The 24,398-nt window shown below is 35.2% G+C and overlaps 1 long non-coding RNA gene across 1 annotated transcript in view; it reads right to left on the minus strand.

Moving 5' to 3' along the window:
• Positions 1-239: 239 nt before the first annotated feature.
• LOC105719317 (uncharacterized) overlaps positions 240-24,398 on the minus strand; it is a 34,059-nt gene continuing 9,900 nt past the window's right edge. Inside the window, exons 2-3 of the long non-coding RNA XR_001107950.3 lie at positions 767-846; positions 240-672 (exon numbers count right to left, since the gene is read on the minus strand). This is a non-coding gene — a long non-coding RNA (uncharacterized LOC105719317). The remainder of the gene's footprint in view (positions 673-766; positions 847-24,398) is intronic.

Here is a 24,398-nt window from a genome sequence, read left to right on the forward strand (position 1 = left end):
TTTTTTTCTGTTATCCTAAAAAAGTTAAATAACTTGGAAAGTAACACTATTTTGACTGTTGGCAGTACTGGTAGGTAAGTAAATAAAAAAAATATAGCCCCATTTTAGTGTGACTGAAGGTGGCTGATAAATGAGACCTTTGTCCAGTTAGCCTGCCCTAGTATCCGATATTCCTCAATCTGAGACTTAATTATTTTGGTTTCAAGTACTATATTTATAAGATTCTCACATTTACAAAATTCGATCCATTTTCAGGGTTTACCCATTTATTAGTTATTTTAACTTCACATAACTCTTATATCCCAGAGAAATTATTAATACCCAATGATAGAAAAGAAAACTGAATTTCAACAAAGTTACATTATTTGTTCAAGAACTCACAGCAAACAGGCTTTCTGACTTGCGTCTTGAGCCTTTCACCAACATCAAGTAGTACTAATGATATTTTACTGTAAGTGTTTTAATTAGGGCTATTATGAGTTAATTTCCATTATCTCTTCTTCCTTCCATACAGTCTTTTTCATACAACTTCTTGTTTATGTTGTTTCATAAGCATCCCTCACACCAGGGTCTGGCTTTGTCCTGTATGATTTATTTCTGTTGGCTCCATCACGAAGTCTCAGGGCACTTGGAAGATCCTGTTGTAAAGTTCTAAAGCTCTTGACTGTCTATCTGTTGGGATTTGAAAAATAAAGAAGTCAACATTAGGTAAGATAAAAATAAAATTAAAGAAGAAAAAAGAGTATGCTGGACCTTTGCCTCTGACCTCTGAGTAGTTTCAAAGATGAGTCCAGGGATAGAGTTGCAGCTGCAGCTAAGAACCAGGTCTTCAGAGGGGTGACGGAACTAAAGGGAGAGAAAGAAATGTGAATTTACATTAGCTGAAATTTTTTAATCACAGTGGCAATAATATCCCGGTACAGTAATCTAAGCTAAAACAAGAAATTCACTGGATGATATCACAAGATGGAAAACCAGAGGGGGTTAGGGTAGATGGAAGCTGGCATAGGGACAGCTGTGGCCAGGGACTTAAATAGCACAATGGTGTCCACTTCTCATTTTTCCTCTTATCTATAGAGTATCTTACTCTACTCTTTTTTCCTATATTGCAGAAGAGGAATGTAGAAGGTGGATTTTTTAAAATAGACCTCAGTTTTGGATTCAAGTAGCTATGGTCCCAGCTACTCAAGAGGCTGAGGTTAGAGGATCACTTGAGCCCAGGAGGTCAAGGCTGCAGTGAGCTATAATCATGCCACTCTACTCCAGCCTGGGTGACAGGGTGAGACTCTGTCTCAAAATGAAAAAAAAAAAAAAAACAAAGAAAATGCATGATGATGATAAGAAAGCCTTTAGCAGTTGTACAGAGGAGTGGTTTGAAGACAGAATCTATAAGATTGTCAGGGCTTGAAGGTGGATAGTAGAAGGAAATGAGAAAGAAACAGCTCTCATATTTCTAACTTGTGTGATCGCATGGATGAAAACATAGTTCACATGTGGGGAAAACATGAAGAAAATAGATTTTGTAACAATTTTGAAAACATTAATTATAAAATCGTCCCAATTTTAATCTCTGGATTACTGGATAGAGATTATATACTTTCCTATGTCCAGAGAAAGTGTGATTATTAGTCATGTTTTCCTTTGTCTTTGGAGTAATTGATATTATTCAGCAGATAAATTCTTGTCAAAGAGTAACTATAGACCTTTCAAAAGTGTGTGTGACCGGAGTATCAATAAGGATAATGCTTTGATGGACAGACGGCCTGTTTCTCTCCACTCATTGAACCTCAAATCTGTATCCTCCATGTCTCCTTTGCCATAGAGATGCTAGTTCTTCAAATAATACATGCTTTTTTTCTTTGCCCATATGTGTGTATATGTGTAGGTATGCCTGCATGCTAAATGACTGCACATGACTTTTCAAATCTTCTGTAAATGTTGAAGCGAAGTCTAGCAAGGGTGGACATGGGAAATGTGTCTATAAAGACCTCAATGAAGAGCTTAGAAATTACCCATGATCAGACATCTGAGGTTCTGAAATGGTCTCAGATCTGATTTATATATTTCTAGGTTGGTATGTTTTCTCATGATGTCCTCCTGTTCATGCTGTCACAGAATCTGTAGTAATCACTTAGGTTTACCAGCAGTAGAATAACATCACCTTGACTTTGTTAAGTATTTCTAATTCTTAAGTGGATCTCATTATTTTAAGCATTTGTCTTTTTCCCTCAGTATTTATACCCATAAATGATATGAAGAATGTTAGCAAACACTTTCTTGGCAACTGTTTTCCCAAGTTACCCAGTATAATCTTGTAAGGCTCTGACATTAATCAGTCTCAGTTATTTTTGCCTTGACGATTTGTGTTTCTGTGTGTCTTTCTTCTTGACCACAGATTGGCAAACTGTGGCTTATAGGCTATTTTTTGTTGTCGTTGTTAAGGTTTCATTGGAACACAACCATGCTCATTTTTTTGTGTATTACTTATGACTGTTTTAATGCTATTAATGGCAGAATTGAACAGTTTTGACAGAAGCCAACTAGCCTGAAAAGCCTAAAATATTTACTAACTCATCCTTTGTGAAAAAGATTTGTTGACTTCTGTTGTAAACTACAATTTGATGATAGGAGATCCTGATGATAACTAACATTCTCATTAAGTACATATAAGATTGAAATGATGAAATACTCTCTCTTTTTAAAAATATCCCTCCTTTGGATCTATACTAGAAGTGGGATTGCTGTATCATACAGCAATTCTGTTTAGTATGTCAGAGATATCTGCATTTTTATGTTCATTGAAGCACTAATCCCAGTGACCAATATATGAAATCTACCCCAGTGTCCATCAATGGATGAATGGATAAATAAATTATGGTCTATACATAATAGTATTGTAGATACACTATTCATCCTGAAAAAAAGAAGAAAATTCTGTTCTTTGTGATAACATGGGTGTACCATGCTAAGTGAAATAAGCCAAGCACTCCTATGTGGAATCTAAAACAGTGGAATTCATCATGAAAGCAGAAAGTAGAATGGTGGTTACCAGAGGCTGGGGATGGGGAAATGGGAAGATGTTGGTCAAAGGATACAAAGTTTTTGTTAGATCTACTGAACAATGAGTTAGCTATAGTTAATAATAATATGTATTTCAAAATTGCTAAGAGAGTAAATTTCAGTTGTTCTTACCGCATAAAATGATAAGTATTTGAGGTAAAGGATATGTTAATTAGCTTGATTTAATTATTCCACAGTTTATACATGTCATATCATTTTGTACCCCATAAAAATACACAATTATAATTTGTCAATTTAAAATAACAATAAAGAAAATGATATTGAAAATATTTTCCACCTTTCTTCTGTCAGCTTCTTTTCTTCATGCAATTTAAGCTTTTCCATAATGTATACAACTTTCGTTGAATTTGCTGCATCATCCTCACAGGCAGTGGTATAAGTTGACTAACACCACCAGTATGCATGTGTTTTAGAGGTGTTTAGAATTTCTTTGGAAAAATTGAAAAATGAATAGATCAGATTATTTTTTGTCACTGTCCTGCTATTTTTCTCTACAATGGAAAATTATTTTGCCTTCATATCATTTTTGAGAAGAGCTAACAAAATCTTTTATGTTCAAGAGGTAACTCCTTATTGCTAGTCTCTGTGCTTTCTAATCTCAATTTATTCCTAGGGCAACAGAGATGTCACAATTATATCACCATAACAAGCCAAATCTTTATCATATTGCTATGTCTGGCTGCATGAGTCATAAGGTCATGACTCTGGACTGAAAGCACATTTAGTAATGCAACATAAAACTTCTCATTCAATATTTACCTTTACATAATTGTGGTTCTTGTTTAGGCAAAATAGGCTCCCTTTATAAAGGAAAAAAAAATAAAAGTTAAAATACAAATGCAAATATTAAAAAAAAATCCCTTGCTAAAAGAGAGGAGAGAGAAACTTGTAGTCAGAATCTGAAAACATAGGGAAGAAGTTTCACATAGTGTTCTGGGGTCAGTCTGAATCCCAGCTCTATGACTTACAAGCTATGTGACCTATCTAAGATCCACTTTTCCTCTGTAATGTGGGGATAATAATGGACCCTATTTAATCTAGATTTAGAGTGGATTATAAGAGTAATTGCACATGAAGTGCTTAGCATAGAGCCTGACATTTAACAAGGGTTCCATAAATGTTAGCCCTGATAATAGTAGTAATAATACCTTATTTTAAGAGTTCCTCATCTACTCTTGGGGAACAAATTATATTCCAGGAGGCACTGGAGCAACATCTGTATAGATATAGTTATCTCGTGGGGGGCCACATATTTAATGATCTATCAGGATGGATAGCTACACAAAAAGTTGGCATAATGAGACCTGCCTAAAGAGGAAGTGTGGGACAAACCTGACAGGCTGAGGAAAGGCAGTCTCAGAAGTATTTATCTACACACTGTTTTTAATTACATCACTCTCTTTAGTAAGCAAAATTATGTTATTAAGTAAATGGAATTACTGTACTTAGAAAAAAATTCAAAAATGGTCACAGATTTATTTAAAAATGGTGTATTATTGATAGTTTTATGAACATAAATTTAAAATATTATATTTTATTGGAGATATTAATTTTTAATAATAATATAAAGAAAAATCTTTTATATTTGAGTGTTCCCATTTAATGGATATTTCTCATTTCTCAACAATGACTAAATAATCTAAATGTACAGATCTTCTCAAATAATTAAACAGTCACAGGAAAAAATAGTTTACAAACCTTATTGTCCCTGACTCCATAGAGCTTAGTGTAGTCGTGGGGAAATACTTCAGTTGGATAATCATAAAAACAAATAAAATATTTAAGTGTTTAGGAGGCACGTAACATGCTGCTGTCATCATGTGTAATACTGGGATTTGGCCTTGTCATTAATTCAATAACTATTTTAGAGCTTTTGCTCATTGCGAGACATTGTTCTAGCTGCTTGAAATACCACAGTGAATAAGCCAGACACAGTTTTATGGAACTTATAAACTAGCAGATGCTCAGAGAGGATAGAAAGTATGTTGGAGATTACATATTTAGAAAGTAGGAGAGCCAAAATTCTCATTTAGATCAATCCAATGTCAAAATCTATGTCATTAACCACTGTCACCTATTCTGTCTTCTCAGTTTTAACTTTATACATTTTAGTGAGTATTTGTCTTTTGTCTGTTTATCTGACCAACAAATGAATATCCTTCTCATATTCAAACATTTCCCATATTTTATGTGAGTCTTAATGCTAGGCAGAGTCTGCCTCTCTCCATGGGCACTGAAATGCTCGATACTCCTTTTCTGAGTCAACCATGAAGAAATGGATTGAGCACAATCCTAAACTAAACAAACAAATAAATAAATAAATAAAATGAAAACAAGGCATCACATTACCAAACTGTAACTATACTACAGAGCTACAGTAAGCAAAACAGCATGATGCTTGTACAAAAACAGACATATAAACCAATGGAACAGAATAGAGAGCCCAGAAATAAGGCCGCACACCTATGACCATCTGATCTTCAACTAAGCTGACAAAAACAAGCAGTGAAACTACCTATTTGATAAATGGTAAGGGGATAACTGGCTAGTCATATGCAGAGGATTGAAGTTGAACTACTTCCTTATACCATTTACAAAAATCAACTCAAGATGGATTAAAAACTTGAATGTAAAACCCCAAAGTGTAAAAACCCTGGAAGACAACCTAGGCACTACCATGCACTACCATCCTGGACATAGAAACAATCAGAGATTTCATGACAGATACCAAAGGCAATTGTAACAAAAGCAAAACTTGACAAATGAGATCTAATTAAACTAAAGAGCTTCTGCACAGCAAAAGAAACTCTCAGCAGAGTAAGCAGACAAACTAAAACCTGGGAGAACATATTTGCAAACTATGCATCTGACAATGTTCTAATATCCAGCATCCACAAGGAACTTAAACAAATGTACAAAGGAAAAACAAACAATTTCATTAAAAAGTGTGCAAAGGCCATGAAAAGAAATTTTGCAAAAGAAGACATAGATAGAGCCAACAAGCATATGAAAAAAAGTTCAATATCACTGATCATTAGGGAAATGCAAATTAAAACTGCAAAGAAATATCATCTCACACAAATCAGAATGGCAATATAAAAAGTCAAAAAATAATTGATGCAGAGAAAAGGGAACACTTATACACTGCAGTGGGAGTGTAAATTAGTTCAATCATTGTGGAAAGCAGGATGGTGGGTCCTCAAAAAGCTAAAAGCAGAGCTACCATTTAGTTCAGCAATCCCATTACTAGATATATACCCAGAGGATATAAATCATTCTACCATAAAGACAAATGCACACAAATGTTCACTGCAGCACTATTCACAATATAAAAGAAATTAAATCCACCTAAATGTTCATCAATGACAGATTCAATAAAGAAAATGTGGTACATACACACTATGGAATACTAAGCAGCCATAAAAAAGAATGAGATCATGTCTTCTGTGGGAACATGGATAGAATTGGAACCCATTATTTTTGGCAAACCAACACAGAAACAGAAAACCAAATACTACATTTTCTCAGTTATAAATATAAATGATAAGAACCCATGTGCACAAAGAAGGGAACAAAACACACTCAAGTCTACTTGAGAGTAGAGAGTGGGAGAAGGAATAGGAGCAGAAAAAATAACCATTGGGTATGAGGGTTAATACTTGGGTGATAAAATAATCTGTACAACAAACCCCTGTGACACAAGTTCATCTATGTAACAAACCTGCACATGTACTCCCAAACCTAAAATACAAGTTAACAAAAAGAAGAAGATAAAATCTTGAGTCCATTGAAAAATAAGAACACATTAGGTTCCAGAATGTACTATTTTGATTCTATTATTATTATTAAATCCTTTACTTTTCTCACTTGAGATATTCCGAAAAACAATACAATTTCCAAATATTAAAAAAAAATGGACTTCACTGACTGCTATGGACTGAATATTTGTGTCCCCTTAAATTCATGAGTTGAAACCCATTCCCCAAGCTTTGATATTTGAAGGTGGGTTCTTTAGGAAGCGATCAATCATGAGGGTGGAGTGCTTATGAATGGACTAGTGTCTTTATGAAAGAAACCCCAAAGAGCTCCCTCACCCCTCCCTCAGCCTCTGAGAACACAGAGAGAAGACAGCAAGAAGACAGCTATCTATGAACCAGGAAGTCGGTTTTCACCACATATCAAATCTATTATTGCCTTGATCTTGGACTTTCCAGCTTCCAGAGCTGTGAGAAATAAATCTCTGTTGTTTATAATCCCCTCCTCTTCCACTCAAAAAAGAAAGAAATGGATTGGGCAAATGGCTTCACCAATCCAGAAGGCTTACCCTGCATTTTAACTAGGTTTATATGTCTCAAAGAAAGGAATGACTTTCAAAAGTGTGGCAGAAAACACACCTGGGATTCAGAGCTTGCAATCATGGCACTGCAGTCTCTGGCTTGTAAAATTCAACCAAGGCAGCAGTGATGGTCTCGGTGTGCTGAATCTGTGCTATGATTTTGACTCCCATTTTCTTATTATTTTCTGAGTATAATTCTCTTACCTTCCTGATGACCAATTAAATCATCTAGATTTATTTTCCGTTGCTTACAACCAAGAACCCCAGTTGATTGTTTAGGTTATTTCACCCCACACATTTATCTTTATTAACCAATAGCTGATTGGATGATAATGAAGTTGCCATGTGATTTTGCCTAGATCTAAGAACTTCATCCTTCATCTCCTTTGTTGTAGAGAAAGGTAAACTAGCAACAATTAGAATACTGACAATGCCTTGGGGCCCATTATTGGCTAGATGGCAAAGATAATTCACTTAGAATTTTTCTGCTTCAAATATAGCTTATTGAGAGATATGAATTGATTCGGCCAAAACGAATATCTACAAACATCCAGACCCTAATTGGTAGCATTTAAAAAAAAAAAACTGAAAAAACTGAATTCAGCAACACAACTGAGATATTATACTGTATCACCATTGGACTGTTCTAATTAGTATAATGGAAAATGCTATCATGACAGTCATCCCAATTTAGGACAAGGAGACAGAACATGTATCGTGAAACAAAAATATGCAAGTTGGGAAAAATGCTGACACTGATTATGTCTGTGCTCAAGAAGGGTTTGACTGTTATTTAGTGAATTGCCTATATGAGTTGACAATAAGTGATTCCAGTCACTTTTCTATGAGAGAGATATATGGCAAACAATTTTGTATCCTTAAAGGAAGAAAGATTCATAAGAACGAAATCATAAGCGCTAAAGGAGAACTCAAATTATTATGTAACAACATACTAATGAGAATGAACAGACATTGTGTTTCTAAAGAATCTTTAGAGACAAATGACATCTCCAAATTAAATTTGGATACTAAAAAAGGATGCTTGTTTAATTGCATGTTATGTAAGTGTCAATTGTGTGTTAGATCATAAGCAAAATATTACTTAAGACAAATAACTTGGATATGTGATCATCTTTAAAATACTGAAAGCTCAATGAGTGTGACACATTGTATAACTAGTCAAATGCTTCATAATAGTAATCATAGACAAGTATCTGACTTTATACCCTTTTTTATCTGAAATATTTTACATGTGCATGAACATTTCTCCACATATTTAAAGTGATAGAGATAAATGTTGTTAATAGTCATACTGGTCATCTGAATTTATAAAAGCAGAATACTAATTTTAAAAAGGAAACATCTGGCTTAGAAAATGACTATATTTAGCACTAAGTAAATGCTTGTAATCATGTTGTAGAAATTTTAAATTCTACTTTGGACATGTTAAATGTTGTACTTGAATGACACTACACTGCCCGAGTAACTGTGTGTCCATGTTTCTTGGCTGGACATTCATGGACTTCCATAACTTTACCCCAACCTATTTTCTTATCTAATTTCCCGTAAGTTTCCATCTCATGTTTCCTGTTTTCTACTCATAATAAATTTTTCTTTTCCAAGTTTTTATTCATGCTCTTCCCACTGCCCTTGTCCCTATTCCGGGTACCTACATTTGATTCTTCCTCTAAGTCTCAACTCAAATGCTACCTCCTTCTTAAATTATTTTTTACTTTCAAGTAAGCATGGGTCACCCATTTAACCCCAATTACAGACATCTGCAGGGGGTTGCAGTAACAAAAGCCTTTTGTGAACATATTTCCATGTCTTACTGTGAAACAGAATAGGCAATGACTCTAGGAATTGGTGACTCCAACGGAAGACATTTTATTGATGAATGGTCATATTTTATCAGGCTGAAAACAAGTATTCTCAAAGTGCTTCTTCTGTTTACTCAGTAATTTTTTACATCTCAAGTAGCTCTGAGGTAAAGGTTTAAAGAGACATGTTCTATATTTATAGACACAGTAATTCATTTCAGAGAGATGCAGGTTGACATTACATTTGTATTAGATATATTTGTTTTCTTAATGATAATACATCCTTAATTTTTTTTTTCTGTAAAATATTTGAGGTTCTTGTGGTTGCCGTGTCAAAGACCTTTATCAGATTTTAATATCTTAAAAATCTGATGATCCTCAGAACATATTGTTCAGCTGTATGAGACATCCACTCCAATTGTTTTTGTTTTTTTAACTCCAGAGATTAAGAATAAACTTTAAAATGTAACTTCATTAAAATTAAAGGAAATATTTGATGTTTTCTTGGTTTGAGGATCCTAGGCATGTATTCATTTATTCAGCAAATACTTGTTGAACATCTTCTTTTTTTCTTAATATTGTGGAAACTCAGAAAAAACCTACTTTACCTGAAGAAATATCCATTTAAGATCATATTTTCTTAAATAAATACTGGACACTACATCATGTAAGGTGATTTATAATCTTATTAACACAAATAAGATTTTCCAAGCCTTGTGCTAATACCTTGCCCTAAATAATTTATTTTATTTTCTACTTACTGAAACTTGCTTACTCACAAAATAAGAAGGAGTGAAAGAAAATACTGCAGTTATCATTTTTTATTGAGTTTTTAGTTAGAACTTATTAAATACTTTTTTAATGAGTACTTTTAAAATTCTTATAATTACTTATAATAATGATTACATCTGTGTTTTAGGACTGTTATCCTCTGAGATACAAAGAAAAATAATATAAGGTTCTATCCTCAAAAGCTTACAGTCTAGTGGAGAAAAATATTATCTAAAGTCAATATAATCCTTTACTGATATATATAAATATATAATCTACATATATTACTCATTTGTTGTTAGTACTATTTTTTCAGATAAGAAAAATGAGTTTCAAGAGTCAAGTTACTGATCCAAAGTTATAGATTAATGCAATGGCAAAACCTGTATTTAAATTCAAGTCTTATGACTGTGAGTCAGATGCACTACCTCTTACAGATTTGACCTTCCATTAATGGGTAGGAAGGAAATTTCCCCAAGGAAATTAAAATCTGTCTTCTCTCTGATTCTTGAATTTGGAAACTATTACTGCAACAATGACATCTTTATATTTGATTAGCAATTACTGACTTCAAGGGTTCTCTTTATGTTTTCAATTTGATTGATTGAGTGTTTCGTAGCTTTTCAGATCTGAAAAAAGAATCAATGTGGTGCTCCTCTAAAAACTATAAAACAGCAAGGCACTAGGGACAAACCCAGAATCAATTACAAAAGGTAGCCCCAAATCAGACAGGTATCTGGGATATATTACTAATGAATGTGTATTATCTTTTGTCATCTGGAATGGCTATGCCTAAGTGTTAACCAAACTTTCTGATAGGTACAGATTTCAGTTGATTTTAATGAGTCTTAGTCCATTCAATCTTGCAGCACCAAAATTGCCATTGATTTTTCAATGGTTCCATAATTAATGGTTCCAGTAAGAATGTTAAAGAAAATTCTTGTTTTGGAGAGTTATGACTAATAGACAAGTACAATTAATTTGAGGAAGGTGAAGTTTCCATACTATACCTATATAATATATGCAAAATATATGTTAGAAATAAAGGAGTCAATAGGGCTAATTAGCCTAAATTTAGAGAGTGACAGATTTCAGCTTACAATAAGAAATTTTTCTACCAACTGTAACCCACTATGAATAGAACAAACTGACTCTGAAGTAGTGAGTTGCTCATGGCTAGATGTTCCAATAAAAGCTGTATGAAAATGTTTTCATTTCAGAGACAGTCCCTATGTATGGTAGGATATTGAAATAGATGATCTTGAATTTTCCTTCCATCCCACTTTTCTAACACAATTCCCAGTTTGACTCTTGGCTCTTTCCCCTTCCTTAAATAGGCTGGTGATTTTGAAAAGCAGGCATATGGAGGATGCAAAAGAAAGATAAAAAGTAAAAAAAAAAAGGGGGGAAGAGGAAGAAGGAAAGGGAGCAGTTGAGGAGGAAAGTAGGAAGGCTGTATGAGGAGAGATAGAAAATTAGGAAAGGGGATACAGAGTAGGAAGTCTAGACTAGTCTAGGAAGTCTAGTTTTTCTATAGGAGAAATGTGCCAGTACACAAGATGTGTGTAAGCAGCATACAAACATCCAGGTCAGACAGCTCTCCATGATGTTAGGTATAGGGTAGGTCTTCCATGATGCCTGTTACAGGTAGCTTGGCATGAGCAGGGCAGGAGAGGGCTGTCCCACCCTCCCCCCACCCACTAGAAATGTTTGGCAGTGATTCGGCAACTATTTCATTGCCTCTTTAAAAGTGATAAATTGGCACTGGCTCCAGGGAGAGGTCATTTCCTGAAGTTCCACACCTGTTAACAGTAAAGTGTTAACTAAATGCAGACCCCATGGAGAAAGCGACTCCCTGGGCTTGCACATTAAGAGACAAATATGGGAAGTACAATCTTCCGGGTACAGTTCAACAGAAAAAGGAAAAAGCCTCAGATGGGCATGCATACAACTTCAGAAACACACTGGGCCTGCTCACTTCCCAAGGGTGAGGAGGGCTCTGCGCATGCGGCAGCACACCCTAAGGGAAGAATCATGGGAAAAAGGGGAGCTCATAAAGTCCCAGGATGAGGGTTAAAGGCCCTTTCTTTTTGCTCTCTTTTCTCTCTTGGACCCTCCCTCCTGCTTGGTCTCTTCCAAGCAAATTTTTCTTTCTTTCCTTTACTAAAGACTTTTAAAATAAACTTCCACTCCTGCTCTGAAATTTGCCTCTGTCTCTTGCTATCCAGATAGCATAAAGCTGTCGTGATTGTTTTCTAGGATAGCATAGAAAACAATCACGACAGCTTTATGCGCTTCGGTCTAATTCTTTCTTCTGGGGAGGCAAGGACTGAATTTGCTGTAGATACACTGCAGGTAACTTGAGGAAACTCGGATCTCTTCCACTGGTAACAGTGCCAGGGTGACCACTGACATTCAGCCTGGCCCCTTACATGTTTATTCCTGCCTCCATGGCCCACACAGAGCACTGCGGAGCAGCCATGCCCCCATAAATATGGCTTGTTTATAAATGCAGCTGAAGGCTTTTGTACAGAGTCTGTAGCTTCTTCCTCACCTACCCTACTTAACTCTCCAAGCTTTTAGCATTGTTTCTCATCCTCCTGTTTTCTTGTCTTCTTTCTGTTTAAATGCAGTCAGGATTTCCTCCTGATTCTGACTTTACTTTTTTTCAGGGAATTTCTGTGTCTGTATTTTGGCATTATCTGGAGAGAGTGTTCTCTAACTTACACCCTCTCCTTACTTGACTTGGCATTTTCAACCCTATTTTTGGACAATACATAGTCTACTGATCCATCTATAAAATAAATGCAAATTTTAGAAGAAAAATATATATTAAGAAAGTAATATAAGTTATAGTAGTGATTTAGATATTACAGAACCAAAGATTAGTGAACTAGATGACAGTTCAGCAAGAAATACCCAAGTTAAAGCACAAAGAATACAGAAAATTTAAAAATGCAGAAAATATAATGAGATGTCAAATATAAAATGATGAAAATTTCTGAAGTTTGTGTGATTAGAGCTCGAGAGGAAAGGCAAAAGAGAAAAACTGTAATATTCAAAGAGAATGAAGAGCAATCGTTTTGAGACAGCTTTAAAAAATTAAAAATAATTAAAGAAAAAAAAGAGCTAGCCTCTCCTTCAAACAGCTTTCAAAATGCTCCAAATAGGAATAAAAGAACACACACATATTGTTGGTGTGGCTAAAAAGCTGGAAACAAGGGAAAATTCGAAAAGCAGCTGTATAAAAGGGATGTTTCCTTCAAAGTTGTGATAGACTGCCAATGAACTTACCCTCAGAAACAGTGGAAACCAGACAATGAAAAAATTTGAAAACGCCGAAAAAGAAACCCATTTTAGAATTTTATTCATGATAATTTTTTTTTCAAAAATAAAGAAAATAAAGGTATTTAAAAATAAACATCAGAGAGATTCATGCAGGGAAGACCCCATTAAAAGAAATGAAAAGATATTATCAAGCAGATAAAAAGATAAGAATATTCACTGCTTAAACAATAAGCTGTGGAGTTGAAAATATGTGTAGAAATCATGTACACAAAAATAGTAGCACAAAATTCAGTAAATGGAACTGAAGTTGTAAGGTCCTTGCATTGTCCAGGTAGCAGTATAAGTATTGATTTAAGGTAAAGTCTGATAAATCAAAAAGGCATATAAAAATCTAGGTTAACCACTAAAACATTAATTATAAGATCATAGAAGAAAATAAATAATTTTAAAATCTTAAGCAATACAAAAATGAGTAAAAAGTAACAGTGAATAGATGGGATGAAGAGGAAACAGTAGTAGGACAATGGATTTGAAACTCAACAAATCAGTAATTGTATTATATAAACAAACAGAAAGCTCTAAAGACAGTTTTCAACTTAAAAAAAAACTCATCTTGATAGATGACATGTAATAAAATCATTAACTAAAGAAGTCTAGTGAAGCTGTGTTAATATCATACAACTTGAACCTAAAGTCAAGGACTATTAAAAATATTGACATTTCATCAAAATATTTAATTCACCATAAATTTTCAATTTACTAAAATTTATAATAATTCTAGATTTGTATGCTGCTAATGACATGTACCAAGAGTACATAAAATAAAAACTAAAATAAAATAAACTTTAAAGAAGGTTGAATCATACTAGAACCTAGTAAATATTAGAACAAGCATAAAGTAAGTCATTAATTATAATAATCCTAGATTTGTATGCTGCTAATAACATGTACTCAAAGTACATAAAGTAAAAACTAAAATAAAGTAAAACTTTAGAAAAGGTTGAATCATATTAGAACTTAAGTAAATATTAGAACAAGCAGAAAATAAATCATTAAGGATAAGAAAGAATAACAATGCTCACAAAAGTTGACACAGTTGTAGAAGACTGTATCAAACAACCAAAGAATACATTTTTAGTGGACATGAAACTATTTCCACAATAGACTGTATCCTGGGCCAGAAAGAAAATCTCAACACATGTCATACGATTTAAATCATTAAGAGTGTTTTCTTTGTGCAATTATGCAAGAAAGCAATAGAAAAAGAATATTTGAAAAGGTTCAAATATTTATAAATTAAGCAATAATCCTCAAAATAACCAAATGAGTCGAAGATACTAAATTATATACATATGGGATGCAGTTAAATCTGTGCTTAATGAGAAATATATAGGAGCTTAAATGCTCCTAATTGACAAAAGGAAACTTTTTTTTTTTTTTTTTTTTTTTTGAGACGGAGTTTCGCTCTTTTTACCCAGGCTGGAGTGCAATGGCGCGATCTCGGCTCACCGCAACCTCCGCCTCCTGGGTTCAGGCAATTCTCCTGCCTCAGCCTCCTGAGTAGCTGGGATTACAGGCACACGCCACCATGCCCAGCTAATTTTTTGTATTAGTAGAGACGGGGTTTCACCATGTTGACCAGGATGGTCTCGATCTCTTGACCTCGTGATCCACCCACCTCGGCCTCCCAAAGTGCTGGGATTACAGGCTTGAGCCACCGCGCCCGGCCAAGGAAACATTTTTAAATTAGTAACCTATGTGTTCATCTCATGAAGCTAGAAAAAAATTTAGCAAATTAAATGTAAACAAACCAATAATGAATAATTTAGAGCCGAAGTCAGTGAAATAAACAACAAATGGACAATGGGGAAACTGAATAAAGTCAAAAGTTATTTTTTTGGAAAAGACTAACTTGGCAGATATGAAAATGTTTACTGTGAATTCTCTTCAAAGGTCTTTCTGTTCAGCTGTCAGAAGTGTGGTGAGTAGAAAGCATCCAGCTGTCAGCTCCTTCAAAGTTGGCCTCAGCGGTATAGAGAGCTGTTTGCATTAGAGCATGGCTTTTCAAGGGAATCTCATATCTTATAGAAGCAGACGTATAAAATCTGTCAAATTTCAAGCTGATATGGGTTAACTCTTGGGAAATTATTGCTACAGTGCTCCCTGTCATGTTAGCAAAGGTCTTGCAGGCAAGCATCATAATGTGGATTTCCAATAAACTATGATCTAAATTGGAGCTGGGAATGATTCAAGCAAGCAGGTAAGAAAGTGGATTGTTTTTGGAGTTGGGTTTTGAAGTTGCATCATTCTCCACCTGTCTGACAATAAGGATCCCAGCACTGAAGAGAGGTGGAGTACAAATGGACCTAGCATAAGATGGTGGTCCAGTCATTAACCCTATCACTGGTAGTGAGTTAAAAGGGTGTATTGGTGAAAGGAAATATGCTGGTTAATCCTGTGCATTAGGGGAGATAAATGGAAGAAATGCTATATCGATAACATGCTTGCTTGGCTATAGTTAAATGTTATTCATGTTCCACAGAAAAGTTATGAGGAGCTAAAGAGAGTACTAGACAATTTAAAGTCAGGTGTGAAAGCTTCTTCTGCAGTGATAGGTAGAGAAAGCCAAGGACAAAGCTGTAGACTTAACAGACAGAGAAATCAACTTCAAAGACAGTTAAATGCTCATCAAGGCTGTTCTCTCATGTTAAGGTAAGGGCTCCAGTAGAAAAATCCTAGAATACTGGCACATTAGATGGAGAGGCCTGGGTGTATGCCATCAATCCTTCTGACTTCTCAAACCCCTACTGACTCTATAAAAATGACACTCCCATTAAGAGCTAAAATGCCCTGATAATTCATTTCTTGTGTTGGTTAATAATTCAGAAGCTCTTTCCTGTAAGTCTTCAGGTGTGCCCCTCAGGATCTGCTCTCACCTTCCATCATGGCCACTGCTGCTATAACTATGTTAAGTTGTAGCATAACCTAGCTGTTTTATAGTCAAAAGTAGCCACATAAAATAGACATCATATACCAGCAAGTCCTGGGGGAGCATAAATGGGGTTGGATTCTAAGGGTACTTAATCAAGGGGAAAGAATATAAAATAGGATAGGTAAGAGTTTATTGACTTGTAAATGCTCTCCTGTGATGTAGAATTTAACATCTAGGCAATGATCCCAGGATATGGGGCAAACATACTAGTGGGATGTCGACTAGAGGCATGTAAAAAGCAATAGACTATGCTGAATGAAGTTATAAGGCTAAAAACTGGAGAAGTATAAAAGGGAAAGGAATAAAAATGCTCTTGGAAGTGGACAGACAGGAAGTAAATATAGCAGGTATAGTCATCAGGTGTACCAAATGAGTATGCTTCTTGGAAAGGCCCAGAGAATGTATTATTTATAAGGGCTGTAAGAAATAATCTGGTGAGACAGGCATCAGCAACACTAAAACTTTTAGTATTGACTTTACCCTGTGAACTATGACTGTTAGTTGGATAAACTAAAATGTGGCTTTCTGATAGCAGTATGGTTAATAGGACCCACCTACACTTTAAAAAAAAATTAGAGGATAGGTGGTAACGTTAACTACTAAATTTAATAGGCTACAATTATTTATTATCCAGCAAGTTAGAGTTGAAGTGAAGAGATGTGACCCACAGAGGGTTATGAATTGATAGATATTTATGTAGTTATAGAACATGGCATCCCTATAGCAAGACAGGTGGGCAACAAGGATTGTTACTCAGCTTGTATCAGCAGAAGAAATCAAGCATGGATGATCAGGAGGCTGAGGGCAGTTGCCTCAATAAAAAAAAAAATACCTTGATCAATTCTCCAATATGAGCCTACTTCCTGTTGTCAAATCATTTGACCAAAAAGAAAACTAGATCCTCCCAAGAGAAAGAAAGCTGCAACAACACAGCAAGTCTATTCCGCAATGACTCTCATTCCTTCCCTGAAGGGATCTATAGCCAGTTATTCGAGTTAAATGATAAACTTGGAAAAAGGCATTATGCAAATACTTTTAGGATTACTAACACAGGTCTTAATTGACATTGATGCCTGGAGACCCAAAGCATAATAATTATGGTCCCCTACATGAGAACTGCTTCATACCGGGCAACTAAGGTGTTCAATACATGTATGAGTAGATCAATATTTGTAAAAGTACCTGGCCTACATTAAAAATAAGAATCAACAAAGGCTACTTAAATCCGTTAGCTGAAAGCCACCAAGAGGCATAGTTGAGCAAGATATCAGAGTAATATTTGCTTTAGGAATATAGGATTGGCTTGACTTTTGCAGACATTATTTGCTTTTATAATTAAGTTTTAACCTAAACTAACATTAAAATTAGTTATTATTCCCAAGGGCATAATGAATACCAGTAAACAATGTCAAGGACAATTTTCTCAGATCAGAAAATAAAGTAATACTGCAGTTGATTATTCATATGCAGATACTAGAGAGTTAGCTGCCAGACAATGGTGATCAATAATAAAAAGAAATGTTGAGTTCTGTTCTATGCAGATGACAGCTGCCCATAAGCTGTTGCCAAATCAGCACTCATAGAACATGGATGCAACCCCAGTCTAATTTCTAAGCCCAGAGATTAGAAATTACTGCCCCTCTGCAATGTAGTGGAACTTTTTAGGACAGGTAAATTTGTCTAACTCTATATACCACCACAATATTGAGATTGATTGATAAATTTCTCAAGTGGTCATATGTTAGAAATGGGAGGATTTTAATATTCTTATGTGACCCTGTCATTTTATAGTCCAGTACAGTTGGTCTAGAGATGCTCTGGAATTCTAACCAGAAGTCCAAAGTCACGTATTATCCAGAGCTGTCAGGCATTTTTAATTTTACTGCACAATCTGATCCTGCTCTAACTGTTGTTGCCAGAAAGGGTCCCCATAGCATTTAATTTAGTGAAATACTGAGAGCCACAATGCTCTAAAGGCTGATCACAGAGGAAAAATTCAGGAAGTAGCCTGACTCAAGTATGTCTCCTTAATTCAGCCAAATTTTGTATAAAGTTGGACATTATAAATGGTTCTTTGGGACATTTTCCTTTTTAGTTCTGAAATGTTTTTCTTTTGTTCCTGAAAGATCAGATGCTCATTTAAAGAGCTTTGTTATAAATATGCAATCTTCTGCGGTTTCAGGGAAAGCTAATTCTTGCTTTTAATATGCTTCTGTGGGCAAATTTTGGGGAACAATGAAAATAATTTCATTCTGAAAGTACACTGAAAGTTTTATACAATAACATATTTTGATCTGGGGAGGACAAGTAAGTTCAATTAACATTATAAAAATAATACAGTTTGATTACTGAAAAATAGTCGATGAATATTTAAAGACCATAATATTCTTGGAAATAGTTTTATTTGTAAATTAACCCAAAGGGATATTTTAGTTATAGTAATATTAGACTTGCTCCAAATTAATTTAAATATCAACATACATTTTATTAAAGTACTTGTAAAATAATCATTATACCTATGAGTAAGCAATTAGACAATCTTAATCTCAAACTGAAAACCTCAAAATTTACCTCTGCTAGCTTCTATTACCCTCTAGCATTCTATAGGCAGTACTGATCTTGCTTTGAGATATGGTAACTGTCCTCTCCCCACAATTTCAATGAACAAAATTCTAAGACAATTCTGATTCACTAAGAAATCAAGCCCCCCCACACACACTTCTACATAAAACTGTGGTCAAATCACTGTATTAAAATTCAGATTCACATTTTGGGAAGCCAAGGTGGGCAGATCTCTTGAGGTCAGGGGTTCAAGAACAGCCTGGTCAACATGGTGAAACCCCATCTCTACTAAAAATTAAACTAGCCACCTGTGGCGCATACCTGTAATCCCAGGTACTCGGGAGGCTGAGGCAGGAGAATCACTAGAACCCAGTAGGCAGAAGTTGCAGTGAGCTAAAATTGCGCCACTGCACTCTAGCCTGGGTGACAGACTGAGACTTCTTCTCAGAAGGAAAAAAAAAGAAAAAAAATTCTAAGTTTACTTTGTTAAACAAAGTTTATTGGGGGGACTATTGTTTTGGACTAGCCTCCTACATGAGGCTCCAGTAGACCAGGAGGGAATCATTTGTGCTAAGTGCTGCATTGTCAAACTAAACTTTCTAAAGAGCCAGTTTTCAAAAAACAAAAGCAAAAACATAAAAACAAACAAATAAGATTCTAGTCAAACTGGGGAAGCTTAATAAAGAAGACTTTTCTGTTTTAACCCTCTAAAATAGTTTTGAAATGACCAATCTGTTTTTTTGTTTTCTATGTTTTCTTTGGTTCTTTCCTGCCTATAAAACCAACCTCTTTTGCTTAACTCATCAGAACAGTCATTCAACTTTATACAGTGAAATTTTGCCCAGTTCTAGAATTGCAATAAAATCCAATTATAACTTTAATCTAAATATGTTGTAATTTTGTCTCTTAATAATTCCTAGGAACACTCTGAGATTATAAGAGCTAAAGACTATTTCAGAGGTGATCTAATCTAATAATTTCCAATTGTTATATTTTTCAAAGTTTGTCTTTTTATTTGCGGGGGGTAGTGGTGGATAAGTTCTTGCTCTGTCGCCCAGGATTAAGTGAAGTGGTGCAATATTGGCTCACTGCAGCCTGGAACCCCAGGGCTCAAGCAGTCCTTCCACCTCAGTCTCCCTAGTAGCTGAGACCACTTGTGTGTGTAACCACATGTGGGTAATTTTTGTTTTTAGTTTTTGTAGAGACAAAGTCTCACTATGTTCCCCAGGCTAATGTTGAACTCCTGGGCTCAACTGATGCTCCCAACTTGGTCTCCCAAAATGCTAGGATTACAGGTGTGAGCCACTGTGACTGGTCTCAAGGTTTGTCTTTAAGAAATGAAAAATACAATCTTTGCATGCACTGAGGAGCTACATGATCTTGCCTTCAAAACCTCTTATGATTCATCCTCAAATAGATTTTCTAGGAAGCCCTTAAATAGCTTTTCTAGGAAGCCACCCAGACAGCTAGAATTCATGACATTTTATGTGAAAATATATAAAAACAAGTTCACAAATGTTGGATTCATTGGCTTTTCAGAATTCACTAAACTGCCAGGTATTATGGCTTTAAAAAAAAAAAAAGAGCCGGGAGCGGTGGCTCAAGCCTGTAATCCTAGCACTTTGGGAGGCCGAGGCGGGTGGATCCCAAGGTCAAGAGATCGAGACCATCCTGGTCAACATGGTGAAACCCCGTCTCTACTAAAAATACAAAAAATTAGCTGGGCATAGTGGCGCGTGCCTGTAATCCCAGCTACTCAGGAGGCTGAGGCAGGAGATTTGCCTGAACCCAGGAGGCGGAGGTTGCGGTGAGCCGAGATCACGCCATTGCACTCCAGCCTGGGTAACAAGAGTGAAACTCCCTCTCAAAAAAAAAAAGAAAGGAAAAGAAAAAAAAAGAACCAGAACTTGTGAGCACTTTAGTAGACTTCATTTATTTTCAAATGGCTCCTTCAGTTGGACACCATTGTGAGTAAACCACCCCTTTTCTCCCCAGTAAACCCTGCTGCTAAGACTTACTGTTGAAGTTTTGCACTTGTTTACTATTTAACTCACACCATGCAGTTCTCTTCCTCATTATAATGTGATTATTTCACAGTGGTGTCATGTTTCCATAGAGATGCAAGATTGACTCTGCACAGCATTGTCATAAATAGAACATTCTACTGTCTTTAACATCAAGTTAAATATTAGTAGAAATGAGGATTGTCACAATTCTAAAAGTGAATAACAGCACCTGATTCAGTCTTTAATGCAATCCTTATCATTCAGGGTGCTCTCAGATGTTGAAGAATATGTGGCCAGTAGAGAGAAGCATGGGATAAATGTCAGGGTACCTGCAATTTATTTTTTAATTTAAATTTACTTTTATTAATGACAATTTTTACATCCACTTACCACATTTATAAAACTTTCATATATATTGCCCATCTTCCTTAGAAAAGATTTCATTAAATCTCTAAACTAAATCAGATCTTCCTGTCATATGCTCATATCATATCCTATAATTTTCCTTGTTAGCAATTATCATATTTTATAATTACATAATGGTATGATTGCTTGATGAATGCCTGTCTTCTATATTAGACTCTAAATTGCAGTATAGCAATTATTAGTTTTTGTGAGTATCGTGGCTATCCTTAGAACCTACAGTGCTTGGCACAGAGAAATTAATAGGCATTTGTAGAAAAACTATATCTTAAAGTATTTTCATATATGAGCTCCTGCTAATTGATAACAAAACTTTTACCCAAGAAGTCACAGCAAGGCTTCAGAGTTCTCAGCACAACTTCCCAGAGTCACTGCCAATTAAAATGGTCAAACATATTAAAACTTGTCATTCTTGACCTTACTACTTATCTAGAACACCATTTCTTAAAAGTCCTTCCTGATAATAGTCACCTTGAGGGCTTATTAGAAAAAACATTTTCCCAGGATCCTCCCCTAGAAATTTTGATTCAGATAATTTGAGGTGAGACTTATGGTTTTTTTTTTTTTAACAAGCATCCCAAGTAATTTGTATTATCAGTGGAATTGGAAAACACTGATATAGACATCCTTTACAAATTTGTCTGAACATAAGTTTCATCAGATAATTCAATTAAAAGAAAAAAATTATCTAGCCATACCCCAGGACTTCTAAATTAGAATGTATAGAGGAATTAGGAATCTGGTTGTTTAGCAAACACTGTGTGATTCTGATGATTACATGTGAGAGACTTAACTACCTATTACTTAACTGTATGTACCTTCTGTTTCATGAGCTTAGATGTAGCTTTTTTTAAAATAATAGAACTAAGTTAACTTTTTGAAATAAGAAAAAAATGTAAGTTTTGCATGAATGTGATAAATTGAATACATGCATTATCTCAATCTTTATCCTTAAGCCCAATTAAAATATTATAAAATTGATTTTAAAACTTAAAAGGGTAAGAAGAACAAAGGAAAAGATGCCAACTGAATCCAGAAATCACAAAAAAAGTACATGAATAGTAAGAATGATTTGGGTTTTTGTTTTCATACCTTTGCTAAGTCCTTGCAGGAGAAAACCCCAAGAATCAAGCTAGTTGGGTCCACAAATTCCCAGTGAGGCTTATTAATTAGAGGATCAAGTACATGATCTTCCATGTACTGAATTTGGGAAAGAAATGTAGAACCATAAACAAACAAACAACAAGCCATCACCACCAACACCAACAACAAAAAACCAGGAGGAAGAATTGCAAATGGGTCTGTGAAATAGCTATACCTTCAAAACTTCCAGCTCACTACCCCTTCCCATCCTAATAGAAGGCAGCAGATTTACTGCCTGGAGAGTTTGAGAACACCAAGTGCAGTGGAATGCAATAGAGAAGCAACTTACCAAAACAGGTAGACTAAATAGAAATTTACAAAAATTTCATTCTTACAGGCAAGAATGAAAAAAAAAAAAAAAGAAATAATTAAGGTCAGTCATCCCATCAATGAGCCACTGCACTAGCTCTGAAATCCCAACTTTCAGATTTCTTGTAAAACCAAAATTACTAAAAGTCTTTAATGCTTAGTCTACTGTTTTCTTTCTTTTTTGAACTCCCAGAAACACTCTCTACCAGGTTTATAGTACCCTATGCAGGTAAGTAAATAACTGTTATCTTTATAAATCAGATTGATAGAAAGGACAGAGATAATGACAAGTAGATGTTTCCTTATAAAAGAAAAAATAAATAAAAACACCTGTAACCTGTACCCATTGATTAGCAAATAATCAACATACTAGTGAAAGACAGAATCTGTTAACACTCACACAAGAAGAAATAGACTATCTTAATTGGCCTATGTTTATTGATGAAAATGAATCAACAATTAACAACCTTCCAAAATAGAAGATACCTAATAAGAAACTAATAAAAAATGATAGCAAGATTGTAGGATACAAGATACAAGGTCAGTACACAGAAGCCAATATACAGTGTTTTGTGAATTTTACCAAACATTGAAGGAAGAAACAATACCAATTCTCTACAAACTCTTTGAGAAGATAGAAGCATAGGGAATACGTTCTATTTTCATTCTGTGAGGACAGCATCACCCTAAAACCAAAATTAGGCAATGACATTATAAGACAAGGAAACTACAGATCATAGTATCTCTCATAGATGCAAAAATCCTCAACAAAATTTTAGCAAATTGAAATTTTTTTTTTTTTTTTGAGACGGAGTCTTGCTCTGTTGCCAGGCTGGAGTGCAGTGGTGCAATCTCTGATCACTGCAACCTCCACCTGCTGGGTTGAAGCTATTCTCCAGCTTCAGCCTCCCGAGTAGCTGGGACCACAGGCGCATGCCACCACGTCCGGCTAATTTTTGTATTTTTAGTGGAGACGAGGTTTCACCATGGCCAGGATGGTCTCGATCTCTTGACTTCGTGATCCTCCTGCCTCGGCCTCCCAAAGTGCTGGGATTACAGGCATGAGCCACTGTGCCCGGCTGAATTTTTAAAAGTACAGAAAGCATAATACACATGACCAAGAAGAATTTATCTCAAGTGTGTAAGGATGGTTCAATAGTCAAAAATCAATTAATGTTATCCTTTTCCATAAGATAAATTATTAAAATCGCATGATTATATTAATATATGCTGAAAAAGCATTTGATGAAATTCAATACTCATTCATGATTTAAAAAAAACCCTCAGTCAACTAAGAGTAGAGGGAAACTTCCTTAACTTGAGAAGAATTGTTGCAAAAAATCTATAGGTAACATACTTAATAGTGCAAAGCTAGATTTCTCACAAGATGAGAAACAAGGCAGGATATCTCCTGTCACAACTACTTTTCAAAATCATACTGGAAGTTCTAGCTAATACAATAATACAAAAAAGAAAAAAAAGAAGGGGCAGGGCACGATAGCTCATGCCTGTAATCCCAACACTTTAGAAGGCCAAGACAGGCAGATTACTTGTGCCCGGGAGTTTGAGACTAGCCTGGGCAACATGGTGAAATCCCATCCCTAAAAAAAAATACAAAAAATACAAAAAATAGCCATACGTAATGGTGTGTGCCTGAAGTCCCAGCT

Source organism: Aotus nancymaae, unplaced genomic scaffold, assembly GCF_030222135.1.
Source record: "Aotus nancymaae isolate 86718 unplaced genomic scaffold, 86718_ANA_hifiasm-v0.15.2.pri h1tg000012l, whole genome shotgun sequence".
NCBI classification, from domain to species: Eukaryota; Metazoa; Chordata; class Mammalia; order Primates; family Aotidae; genus Aotus; species Aotus nancymaae.